This window comes from Tamandua tetradactyla, chromosome X (assembly GCF_023851605.1).
Source record: "Tamandua tetradactyla isolate mTamTet1 chromosome X, mTamTet1.pri, whole genome shotgun sequence".
Taxonomy (NCBI): domain Eukaryota; kingdom Metazoa; phylum Chordata; class Mammalia; order Pilosa; family Myrmecophagidae; genus Tamandua; species Tamandua tetradactyla.
This window is the reverse complement of record NC_135353.1, coordinates 91,884,672-91,898,187: the sequence shown is the minus strand read 5'-3', so window position 1 is coordinate 91,898,187 and position 13,516 is coordinate 91,884,672.

Genomic DNA, 13,516 nt, shown 5'->3' with positions numbered 1-13,516 from the left:
TGACACAATGTGGCAGAGAGGAAAGAACCTGGACTTTTAACTCAAAAGAGCTAAGTTCCTTTTTCTAGATCTGCCATCAAGTGACCTTAGAAATATGACATCATATCTCTGTACTGTATTTTCATGTTAAAATGAAGGGAAGGAGAGATTACAACTAAACAGATTTCTAAAGGTTTCTCCTGCCCAGCTCTGATGATCCTATATATCAAAAGGACCAGTACCTAAAAGACATCCTTCCGGGTTTCTTAGCTTGGATATTGGAAGAACCATTTTCCTATTAACCAGGATCTCTTCAGTTTCCAATATCCAATCAGTAATTAAGTCTTTCCAAATATTTTTTGCAAACATTCCCTTCCTCCATCCTTACATTTACTTCTCCACTCAGCCCCTGTCACATTTTTGAACAAACAAAACAGCCTCCTAATTTGTCTTCCTGTCTCCAAGTTTAACTCTCTCAAATTCAACCCCTGCACTGTTGCCAGTGACCTTTCTGAAGGACATCTCTGAATATGTATTTCCAGTGCTCAAACTCCTTCTCTGGCTCCCCATTGCCTCCAAGGAAAACCCCAAACTTCTTATCATTGTCATTCAAAGCCTTCCATGAAATGACCAGTGATGTATTTAGTCTTTCTTGATTGTCTTGCACATTCTTACTCCAATTCCTATACACACGATGTTCTCTCTGCCAAACATCCTCCCCACCTTAACCCTTTTGGCTTTTGGCAATCCGTACATCCTTTAAAATTCAGATACAGATCTTTGGCTTTTGTATAGACTTGATATGTCCAATTTTGATGTGCTTATTTGTTAGTCTGTTTTATTCACTTGGCTTATCATTCAGTTGAGACCTGAACCACTATGAAGTTTCTATGATAAACATATAATTTTACATCATTGTAATTGTTAGCCATGTATTATACTTATGCTTATAATGGATTGTTAGTTAAAATCCTAGAAACAAGAAATATGAGTGACAATGTACAAGACATCAATGAGGCTCATAAATATGATAATTCTTTAAGTTGATCTCAGGTTGATCTGCTCAGATCCATCAGATATTCATCAAATCAAATTCTTATATAGAATTTCAAAGTATATTAACTGCTTCAAAAATAAAAGTTAAATGTAGAAACATCATGATGATTACAGGCACCATAGCTTTTTACTTACCGGATATGACTATTCAAGTGATGTGTTATTTGCAAAGAGGTGTTTCAACCTCTATTATTTCATTATTTATGACAAAGCACAAACTTAAAAATAAAGTGGTTAATTTTCTCTTATGTGGAAAATGAGAGAATTCCAACACCAATTTGTGAGATCATTTACTAACTTTTTAAATAAAGAAGCTGTGAGTTTACAAAGCAGTCATGCATAAAATTCAGGATTTCTGTACACCACTCCACCACCAACCCTTTGTGCTGGTGTGAAACATTTGTTACAATTGATGATAGCACTTTTAAAAATAGTTATACTATTTTTATTGTGAAATATATATGTTATATATGCAAAAAAGCAATAAATTTCAAATTATACTACTTTATACAGTAGTTACCTTTGTTAGAATTGATGAAAAATTGTTAAAATAGTTCTATAATTATTACTTATGTTGGATGTATTTTTAGCATACACCACCCTATTATAATCACTTTGTGATATTATCATATATTTGCTATAATTCATAAATAAACCTTCTTATACTTTTACTACTAACTGTATTTCATTGTTTATAATATGGTTCTCTATGTTCTACAGAACCATGCTCTTTTAATTTTTACCCTGGTAATATATAAACTTAAACTTTCTCCTCTTAACCACATTCACCTAGATATTCAGTGCTGTTGATTATACTCACAATAATGTGCCACCATCACCACCATTGTCTCCAAACATTTACCATCAGTCTAAACAGAAATTCTTAACAGGTTACACATCAACTCCCCATTTTCTAACCCAAATCTGTCTCCTGCTAACCTCTAGTGTAGATTCTAACACTATGAGTTTGCTTATTTTACTTACTTCATAACAGTGGGATCATATAACATTTGTCTCTTTGTGTCTGGCTTATTTTACTCAATATAGTGTCCTCAAGATTCATTCATGTTGCCATATGCATCAGGACTTCATTCTTTTTAACACTGGATAATATTCCATCATATGTACATACCACATTTTGTTTATCCATTCACCAGTTGATGGTCACTTGTATTGTTTCTTTTTGGCAGTTTTGAACAATGGCATAATGAATGTGTCTTTGTGTCCTTGCTTTCAGTTCTTCTGAGGTATATACCTAGTAGTGGAATTGTTGGATCATAAGTTAATTCTGTATGTAGCTTACAGGGGAACTGCCAAACTGTCTTCCACAATGACTTCAACATTTTATACTCCCACCAGCAGTGAATGAATATTCTTATTTCTCCACATCCCTCTCAACCCTTGTAGTTTTCACTTATTTTTTTGAAGAATGGCCGTTCTAGTATGTGTGACATATCTCATTGTGGTTTTGATTTGCAATTCCCTAATAGTTAGTGATGTTGAGCATATTTTTAGATGTTTTTTATCCATTTCTATATTCTCTTTGGAGAAATGTCTATTCAAGTTTTTTTCCCATTTTGTAATTCTGTTGTGTGTCACTTTATTGTTGTATTGTATGTATGGTTTATTTATATATATTGCACATTAAACCCTTACTGGATATGTGGTTTCCAAATATCTTCTCCCACTGAGTAGGTGACAAAGTCCTTTGATGCAAACAAGTTTTTAATTTTGAGGAGTTCCCATTTATCTATTTTTTCTTTCATTGCATGTTCTTCTAGTGTTACATCCAAGAAATCAATGCCTGACATGAGCGCCTGAAGATGCTTCCCTACATTTGTTTCTTGGAGTTTTATAGTCATGGCTCTTATGTTTGGATCCTTGACCCATTGTGGAGTTAATTTTTGTATGTGATATGACAGAGGGGTCCTCTTCCATTATTTTTCATATGGATATCCAATTCTCCCATCAGCATTTGTTGAAGACACTATTCTTTCCCAATTGTATGGACTTGCCAGCCCTTCAAAATCAATTGACTAGAGGTGTGAGGGTCTATTTCTGAATGTTCCATTCAATTCCATTTGTGTACATGCACACACACACACACACACACACACACACACATATATATAGCATATGTAACATTGTGCATATATGTATTTATATATGTGCAAGTACCATGCTGTTTTGATCACTATAGCCATGTAATATGCTTTAAAATCAGGAAATGTGAGTCATCCAATATCATTCTTTTTCTCTAAGATATTTTTGGCTACTTGGGTCCTGTGATGGTTACGTACTGATATCAACTTGGCCAGGTGATGGTGCCCAGTTGTCTGGTCAGACAAACACTGGCCTAACCTAATTGCAAAGATATTTCATGGCTGGTTGATAAACAAGAAGGCTGGTATTCTAGTTTGCTATCTGTCAGAATGCAATATACCAGAAACAGAATGGGGAATTTAATAAGTTGCTAATTTACAGTTCTAAGGCCAAGAAAGTATCATTCTGAAAGCAAGTCTATAGCAATGTCCAATCTAAGGCATCCAGGGAAAGACACCTAGGCTCAAGAAGGCCGATGGCATTCAGGGTTTTTTCTCTTGGCTGGAAGGGCACATGCCAAGGTTTGCTAGCTTTCTCTTCTGGCTTCTTGTTTCATGAAGCTCCTTGGAAGGTGTTTTCCTTCATCTCCAACAGTCGCTGGCTGGTGAACTCTTTGCTTTGTGGTTCTATGGTGTTCTGAGCTTTCTCCAAGATGCTTCTTCTTTTATAAGACTCCAGTAAACTAATCAAGACTTACTTGGTATTGGTGGAGACATGTCTCCATTTAATCAAGTTTAATATCCACAGTTGATTGAGTCACATCTCCATGGAGATAACATAATCAAGTTTCCAACCTATAGTACTGAATAAGAATTAGAAGAAACCATTGTTCCTACAAATTGATTAGAATTAAACGTGGCTTTTCTAGGGTAAATAAATCAGTTCAAACCAACACAGCTGGTTTATTAAATCATCAGTCAGTTGATTGCAGCTGAGGCTAATTGCATCTACTATCAACTAAGATGCAGCTCCTGGGAATGAGATAATCCAATCACTTGGGTATGATTCTGTCAGTTGAAGACTTTGAAGGGAGAAGACAGATTTTCACTTCTTCAGCCAACAAGTCTTTCTTGTAGAATTCATTGAGAATCTGCATCAGAGTTGCCAGTTTCACAGCCTGCCCAATGGATTTTGGACTTGCACATTCCCACATTTGCATAAGACACTTTTATAAGTATTGTATTTACAGATATCTCCTGTTGGTTCTGTTTCTCTAGAGAACATTGAAAAATACAGCATTGTACCAGGAGTGGTTATTGAGAAAAAGAACCTTAAAAATGGTTTTTTTCAATTGATTTTCTACTCTGGTTAGAGTCAAGGCACTAATAACTTGTTTCCAACAATTAAGATGGCACTGACAGTCCATAGCGTGAGTTGGCAATAGAGATACACAAAATATCACCATTTGATTCTGCTAATTGTGCACTTCTATGAGGCAGTGTTTTTGACACCTTAATGGAGTTTTATGGAGTTTAGAGGTACAATGATGTTGGCTGGTTGTTGTTACATATGCTGGATACAGTAATGAGGAAACAGATGTGTTGAAGTCTTCAAATTTGCAACTTAAGCACCCTATGAAAGATGTAAAAGTTTCCATCTGTGTTATGAAAGAAAATTTTTATTTCCTGTGATTGAAGACTTGAAATCTCTGAAAACTAGACACAGAGCCTCATTGTGCAAGCAACAAATTCACATCACAAACTAAAATCTCAACCTTGCAGTATGTCTGCTCTTAAAGTATGGGCTTTTATGAGAAAAAATAGGATTCTGAAACTTGCAATGGGACATGTGGCTTGATAATGATGGTAATGGGGATGTGGAAACCCTGTATTCTGCTGTGAGTTTGCTAGATTGACCTGTAATGGTCAGTCCTGAAGAAACAGCTGTCACACCTCCAGCCTGCCCTGAGGAAACAGCCATGAAATCTCCAGGCTGCCCTGAGGAAAAAGTCTTCAAACCTCCAGCCTACCTTGAGAAAAGAGCGTCCAGGCCTCCAGTCCACCCAGAGGAGTCCGCCATCCAGCCTCCACCTAAAGAGATTAACCTTACAGTGACTGATAAACCTGTAACCACTTCCCTGTGGAAACAGCCCTCACTACTCTGTCAGGATCGATTAATCCTCTTTCACCAGATGAAGCTGCAATGAAATGCCCTGAGGTAGTTGTTTTGAAAGAGACTTCTAATTCTTTTTATGGCCCACCCCAATGACATCTTTAATTTAAGACCTACAACTAGATTAAAGTTCAAACAGGTCCCAAAAGGTGAGGTACAAAGTATGACCCAAGAGGAGGTAGAATATACTCCAAAAGAACTGTTTGAGTTTTCCAATTTATATTGACAGAAATCAGGGAAATATGTGTGGGAAAGGATATTAAGGATGTGGGATAATAGTGGAAGGGATACAAAGTTGCATCAAGCTGAATTTATTGATATGATCCCACTAAGCAGAGATTCTGCACTCAATGTTTTAGCTTGAGGATTTAGAAAGAAATTGTTTGTCTCAGTGGTTGGCTGAAACATGGATCAAAAGGTGGCCAACATTACTTGAGGTTGAAATGACAAAACTTCCTTGGTACAATGTAGAGGAGGGGATCCAGAGGCTTAGAGGCATAGAGAGATTGGAATATTTGAGTGGATTTATCATGGAAGATCTGCTCACACACCCCAGGACTTTCCAGAGGACACACCTTTCATCAGGACTTTGAGCATAATTTGGCAAGACTAGCTCCATCATCCTTGAAGAGCTCTGTAGTTGCCCTTCTCTGTAGGTTAGATAATACTGTAGGAACGGTTGCAACTGAGATAGAATCCTTAAAAAAATGTGGATGATCAGAACCTGAATTGGGAATAACCATGTGGCAACACTAATTGACATAAACAAGGTGAGTGTGGCCACCATAACGGACAGCAGACTCAAAGCAGCAGTCAAAATAATCTGACACATAGAGATTTGTGGCATTGGCTAGTAGATCATGGAGTACTTAGAAGTAAAATAGATAAGCAGTCGACTAAATTTTTGTTTCAGCTCTATATGCAGTCAAGTTCTGGGTCAAGTGCAGAGAAGTCAAACTTGAATCACAAAAGCAGAGTCACAGCCCCTAGAGCCACTTGAATGAAGGGAAGGCTGGGTACCCTTTGGGAAGGATCCTGTTACACTGCCCAGAATTTGTGCTGTGCTTATGGAGGTCAGATCATCAATGGAGTTTTAGCTCAGGTCCATCTCACAGAGGGTCCAGTTGGTTCCCAGGTCATTCTGTGGTTATTTCCCCAGTTCCAGAATGCATAATTGGAATTGACATACTCAGCAACTGTCAGAATCCCTACAGCGATTATCTGCCTTATGGAGTGAAGGTGATTATGGTACAAAAGGCCAAGTGGGAGATACTAAAACTGCCCCTACCCAGCAAAATAGTAAATGAGAGGCAATAGTGGTTTCTTGGCGGGATTGCAGAGATTCTTGGCAGGATTGCAGGGATTTGTGCCATTCTTAATGGCTTGAAAGATGCAGGGGTGGTGATTCCCAACACATTCCCATTCAAACTCCCCTATTTGGCCTGTGCCAAAAAGCAGATGGACCTTGGAGGATGACAATGGCTTATTCTAAACTTAACCAGGTGGTGACTCCAATTGCAGCTTCTGCTCCAGAGGTGGTATCATTGCTTGAAGAAATCAATATAGCCCCTGGTACCCGATATGCAGCTATTGATTTGGCAAATGTTTTCTTCTCAATAGCTGTTAGTAAGGATCACCAGCAGTATATCTTCAGTGTCCTGCCTCAGGTGTATGTCAATTCTCCAGTCCTCTGTTATAAACTTGCCTGCAGGGATCTTGATCATTTCACGCTCCCACAAGACATCACACTGGTCCGTTATATTGATGATGTCATGTTGATTGAACCTAATGAGCAAGAAGTAGCAACTACATTAGACTATTGATAAGGCATACGCATGTCAGGAGATGGGATATAAATCCAACTAAAATACCGGGGCCTTCCACCTCAGTGAAATTACTAGGTGTCTAGTGGTGTGGAGCATACTGAGATACCCTTTTTAAGGAGAAGAATAAGCTATTCCATCTGGCCCCTCCTGTGACTGAAAAAGAGGCACACTGCCTTGTTTTCCTCTTGGGATTTTGGAGAGAACATGTTACTCATTTGTGTGTGCTACTCTGACCCATTTACCTAGTGACCAGAAAGACTGCTAGTTTTGAGTAGAGACCAGAATAAAAGGTGTCTCTGTGACAAGACCACATTGCTGTGTAAGTTGCTTAACCGCTTGAGCCACATGGTCTGGCAGATTCAATGGTGCTGGAAGTGTTAGTGGCAAATAGAGGTGCTGTCTGGAGCCTTTGGCAAGCCCCCATAGCAGAATCACAATGCAAATCCTAAGGATTTTGGAGTAAAACTTACCATCCTCTGCAGATAACTACTCTCCTTTTAAGAAACAACTTTTGACCTGCTTGTGGGCATTAGTAATAGGCTTAACCATGGGCCACCAAGTTACCATGAGAACTGAGTTGTGTATCATGAGCTGAGTGTTGTCTGACCCAAGTTGTGAAGTTGGGCATGAACAGCAGCACCCCATCATAAAATGGAAATGGAATATAAAAGATAGGGCTTGAGCAGGTCCTGTAGGCACAGTAAGTTAAATGAAGTGGCCCAAAGGGCCATGAGCCCTACTCCTTCCTCATTACCTTCTCTTTCTCAGACCAGAGCCATGGCCTCTTGGGAAGTTCCTTACAGTCAGTTGACTGAGGAGGAGAAAACTCATGCCTGGTTTACGGATGCTTCTGCAGGATATGCAGGGACCACCCAAAACTGGACAATTCCACCACTACAAACCCTTCCGGAGTGTCCTTGAAAGATGGTGTTGAAGGTAAATCCTCCTAGTTGGTGGAACTTAGAACAGTGCATCTGGTGGTTCATTTTTCTTGAAAGCAGAACTGGCCAGAAGTGATTTTGTATACTTACCCATGGGCTGTTGTTAATCATTTTGCTGGATGGTCAGGAGCATGATTAGAAAAGTGGTGACAGATAGGTCTGGGGAAGAGGTATGTGGATAGACCTTTCTGATTGGGCAAAGAAACATGAGGATATTTGTGCCCTATGTGGATGCTCACCTGAGGGTGACTTCGGCAGAGGAAGGTTTTAATAATCAAGTGGATAACATGATCTGTTCTGTGGTACAAGCCATCCTCTTTCCCCAGATACTCCTACCATTGCCCAGTGGGCTCATGAACAAAGTGGTCATGGTGGTAGGAATGTAGGTTATGTATGAGCTCAGAAACATGAACTTCTACTCACCAAGACTGACCCGGCTAAAATGACTGTTGAATGTTCAATATACAAGCAACAGAGATCCACTTTAAGTCCCTAATATGGAACCATTTCCACAGGTGATCAACCTGCTACCCGGTAGCAGGCTGATTATATTGCACCACTTCCACCATGGAAGGGGCAGCAATTCATTCTAACTGGAATAGATATACCCTGGCTATGGGTCTGCCTTATTTTCATGCAATGCTTCCACCAAAATTACCTTCTGTGAGCTTACAAAATTCCTTATCCACCATCATGGCATTCATACAGCATTGATTCTGATCAAGTAGCACACTTCACAATCAACAAAGTGTGGGAATGGGCACATGCTTATGGAATTCTTTAGTATTGCTATGTTCCCCTTCATCCAGAGGCAGCCTGGTTGATTGGATAGGAATGGCCTTTTGAATACCCAATTATGGAACTAACGCAGCAGCAATACCTTGCAGAGCAGGAACAATATTCTCCTGGAGTCTGTATATTATTGGAATCATTGCCCATTCTATGGTGCTCTTTCTCTCATAACCAATGTTCATGGGTCCAAGAATCAAGGGGTGGAGTTGCAGTGGCACCACTCACTGTCAAACCATCATGACCCACTAGAAAAGTGTTTGCTTCTTGTCCCTGAAACCTTAAACTACTTTGGTCTACAGGTCCTAGTTTCAAAAGGAGGAGTGCTCCAGCTAGGAGACACAACAATGATTCCATTTACTTGAAATTAAGACTGCCACCTGGCCACTTTGGCTTCTTATGGCTCTAAATCCACAGACTATCAAAGGAAATAAGACTGCAACTACATAACGGTGGTAAAGAGGAGTTTCCCCGGAATGCAAGGACATCACCTAGGGCATCTCTAATTGCTGCAATGCCCTTTTAATAAAGTCAATGGAAAACTAAAACAGCCCACTCCAAGCAGGACTACCAATGGTCCAGAAATTTTGTGAGTGAAGGTTTGGATCACCCCACCAGCAAAGAACCACAGCCAGCTGTAGTGCTTGCTGAGGGTAAAGGGAACATGGAATTGGTAATGGAAGAAGGTAGTGACATATATGAGCTAAAACCACGTGACCACTTACAGAAATGAGGACTGTGATGGTATGAATATTTCTTCCTTTCTTGTTATGAGTATGTTTGTATTTGTACATGAATCAAATGTCTTGCTTTGTTCTTATCATATAGCATAAGTTGTATCATTCAGGTTATAGTATTTAAGTTACAGGATATCAAGTTTAACAGTGTGTGTTACCTAAGGACTTGCACCCTATTCTGGAAAGATATAGTGTATTTCTGGTTGTACACAGGACAGTAGAGTACCGTTACATGAAACATATGTCTTATTGTGTTCTATTTTCAAATTAAGCACCTTTTCAGGTGGTATGTAGAAGGGGTGAACTATGATGGTTAGGTTTTGGCCAGGTAAGAGCACCCAGTTGTCTGGTCAGGCAATCACTGGTTTAACCATAAGCGCAAGGTCATTTCTTGGGGGTTTGATAAACCAGTAGGTTGGTTTATTAAATCCTCAGTCAATTGATTGCACCTGTGACAGTTTACATCTACTATCAACAAAGGAGCACCCCTCACAAATGAGATAATACAATCCATTGGATTTGATTTAATCAGTTGGATATTTTTTAAGGGAGAAGAGAGAATTTTCACCTTTTCTTCAACCAGTGAGCCTCTTCTGTGGAGTTTCTCAATACTCTCCATTGGAGTTGCCAGCCTCACAGTCTGCCCTATGGATTTTGGACTCCCACATTCCCACAGTTGCATGAGACATTTTTATAAATCTCATATTTACAGCTATCTCCTGTTGGTTCTGGTTTTCTAGAGAACCCTGATTAATACAGCCCCCTTACCTTCATAATAAATTTAATAATTGGATTTCCATTTCTGAAAATAGGCTGTACAAATTTTGATTGATATTTCATTGAATCTGTAAATGTTTTGGTCTGCAGAATTGACATCTTAATGATATTTAGTCTTCCAATCCATATTCACAAAGTGCCTTTCCATTTACTTAGATCTTCTTTGCTTATTTTCAGCAATGTTTCATAGTTTGTTGTGTACAAGCCCTTTACATCTCTCACGTATTTGACTCTTTTAGTTGCCATTGTAAATGACTTTTCTTTAATTCTTCCTAATATTGTTCATTAGAAGTATATAGAAACACTGTTTCTTTTTTAACTTTTTTATTGTATAGTATAACATATATACAAAGCAAAGAAATAAAAATGCAATAGTTTTCAAAGCACTCTTCAATAAGTGGTTACAGGACAGATCCCAGAGTTTGTCATGGGCTACCATATGGTCCTCTCATATTTTTCCTTCTAGCTGCTCCAGAATATAGGAAGCTAGAATGCTTAAAAATATTTTTTATCATCACAATCACAAAAGGACTTTTTTCCTTCTTTTTTGTGAAAAATAACATATATACAAAAAAGCTTTAATGCTGGAGCCCCGGTTTGATTTCCACTGCCTGACCATGCAAAAAAAAAAAAAGCTATAAATTTCAAAGCACAGCACCACAATTAGTTATAGAACATATTTCAGAGCTTAACATGGGTTACAATTTCAATAGATTTTTACTTCTAGCTGCTCTAAAATACTGGAAACTAAAATAGATACCAATTTAATGATTCAGCATTCATATTCATTTGTTAAATCCTATTGTGCTGGTTTGAAATGATGTATGTACTCTATAAAAGCCATGTTTTAATCCTAATACCATTTTGTAAACGTAGCCATTTCTTCTAATTCCTGTTCAGCATTGTATATTTGAAACTGTAATTAGATAATTTCCCTGGAGATGAGCTTTATCAAGAGTAGTTGTTAAACTGGATTAGGTGGAGGTGTGTCTCCACCCATTTGGGTGGGTCTTGATTAGTTTCTGAAGTTCTATAAAAGAGGAAATATTTTGGAGAATGAGAGAGATTCTGAGAGAGCAGAATGACATAACCACAAGAAGTAGAGAGCCCACAGCCAGCGACCTTTGGAAATAAAGAAAAAAAAATGCCTCCCTGGGAACTTCATGAAAGGAAACTAGGAGAGAAAGCTAGCAGTTGATGCCATGTTTGCCACATGCCTTTCCAAATGAGAGAGAAACCCTGACCCTGTTCACCACGTGCCTTCTCACTTGAGAGAGAGAGACCCTGAACTTCAGTGGCCTTCTTGAACCAAGAAACATCTTTCCATGGATGCCTTTGATTGGATATTTCTATAGACTTGCTTTAATTGGGACATTATCTTAGCCTTAGAACTATAAACTAACAACTTAGTAAATTCCCCTTTTTAAAAGCTGTTCTGTTTCTGGCATATCGCATTCCAGCAGCTAGCAAACTAGAGTACCTATCTTCTCTGTATAACTCCACCATTATCTTTGATCTCTCCATCCCTTTCTTTAGATGTGTTTGGACTACAGCAATTTAAAATTTTTCATATTGGAAAGGTGTGTCACTAATATGGGGTAGGGAGAAAGAACTATCTGATGTTTTGGAGAGGCTGGGCTAGGTTTCAAGACTTCTCTGGACCATCTGGAGGTTGTAAGTTTCTGTAAAGTTACATTAGTGCATGGAACCCTTGTGGAATCTTAAATATTGCCATAGGTGTTCTTTCGGATTTCTGGAATGGTCCTGGTTGGGGGTTGGCAGGTAATTATAGGTAGTAAGGCCTACCTGAAGCTTGCATAAGAGCAACCCCCAGAGTAGCCTCTCAACTCTATTTGAACTCTCTCTGCTATTGATATTATATTAATTACACTTCTTTTCCCCTTTTGGTCAGGTTGGAATTGTTCATCACATGGTGCCAGGTTTGAATTTATCCCTTGGAGTCATCTGCCCTGTCGCTAGGGAAACTTTCACCCGTGAATGTCATGTCCCATGTAGGGGGCGGGCAGTGATTTCACTTGCAGAGTTGGGCTTAAAGAAAGTGAGACCACATCTGAGCAACAACAGAGGTCCTTCAGAAGTAACTCTTAGGCATGCCTATAGGTAGTCTAAGCTTCTCCACTACCTACACAAACTTCACAAGAGTAAGCCTCATGATTGAGGGCATGGCCTATTGATTTGGGCGTCCCTACAGTTTGACACAATTTCAGGGAATTCCCTAATGGTAAGGTTTAATAGTGCTATATTCTTTCTCCTATCCTTCAGGGGACTTTGCTAATACTTTTTGATTATCAGCTTAATATACTCTAGCATGTATCCGGGCATTACAATAATCTATACAGGATTAAAGGACCTCTTCCTTACTCTGCACTCCCTGAAATGCTGCTTACTTTTACCTGTTGATCTTGAACCCTTCCACATTGCTGAACTCATTTATTAATTCTAGTAGATCTGTGTAGATTTTTGAAGACTTTCTAAATAGAAGACAATGTCATATGCAAAGAGGTTAAGTTTTACTTCTTCCTTTCCAACTTTGTTGCCTTTTATATTCATGTTTCTTGCTTAAGTACTCTGGCTAGAACTTCTAGTACTGTGCTGAATAACGGTAGAGATTTGGACATCCTTGCATTGTGTTGGGCATCCTTATGCTGAATAACAATAGGGATTTGGGCATATTAGAGGGAAAAGTTTCCATCTTTTAACATTAACTAGGATGTTAGCTGTGAGCTTTTCATATGTGCCCTTTATGTTGTTGCAGAAGTTTCCTCCTTTTCCTAATGTTCTGAGTGTCTTAAGAAAGTTGTGTTGTATGGTGTCAAATGCTTTCTCTGCATTAGTCAGAAATGTGTTTTTTCCCCTTCATTCTGTTAATGTGGTGTTTTACATTAATTGATTTTCTTATATTGAAAAACCCTTGCATACCTGGGATAAAATCCGCTAGATCATGGTGTATAATTGTTTTGATGTGCTGTTAGATTTGATTTGCAAGTATTTTACTGAGGATTTTTGCATTTATATTCATAAAGAAAATTAGTCTCTAATTTCTTTTCATTTAGTATCTTTATTTGGTTTTGGTATTAGGGCTATGTTGGCCTAATAGAATGACTTATGTTGTGTTTTCTTCTTTTCAATATTTTGGAAAAGTTTGAGCAGGGCTAGTGTTAATTCTTATTGGAAT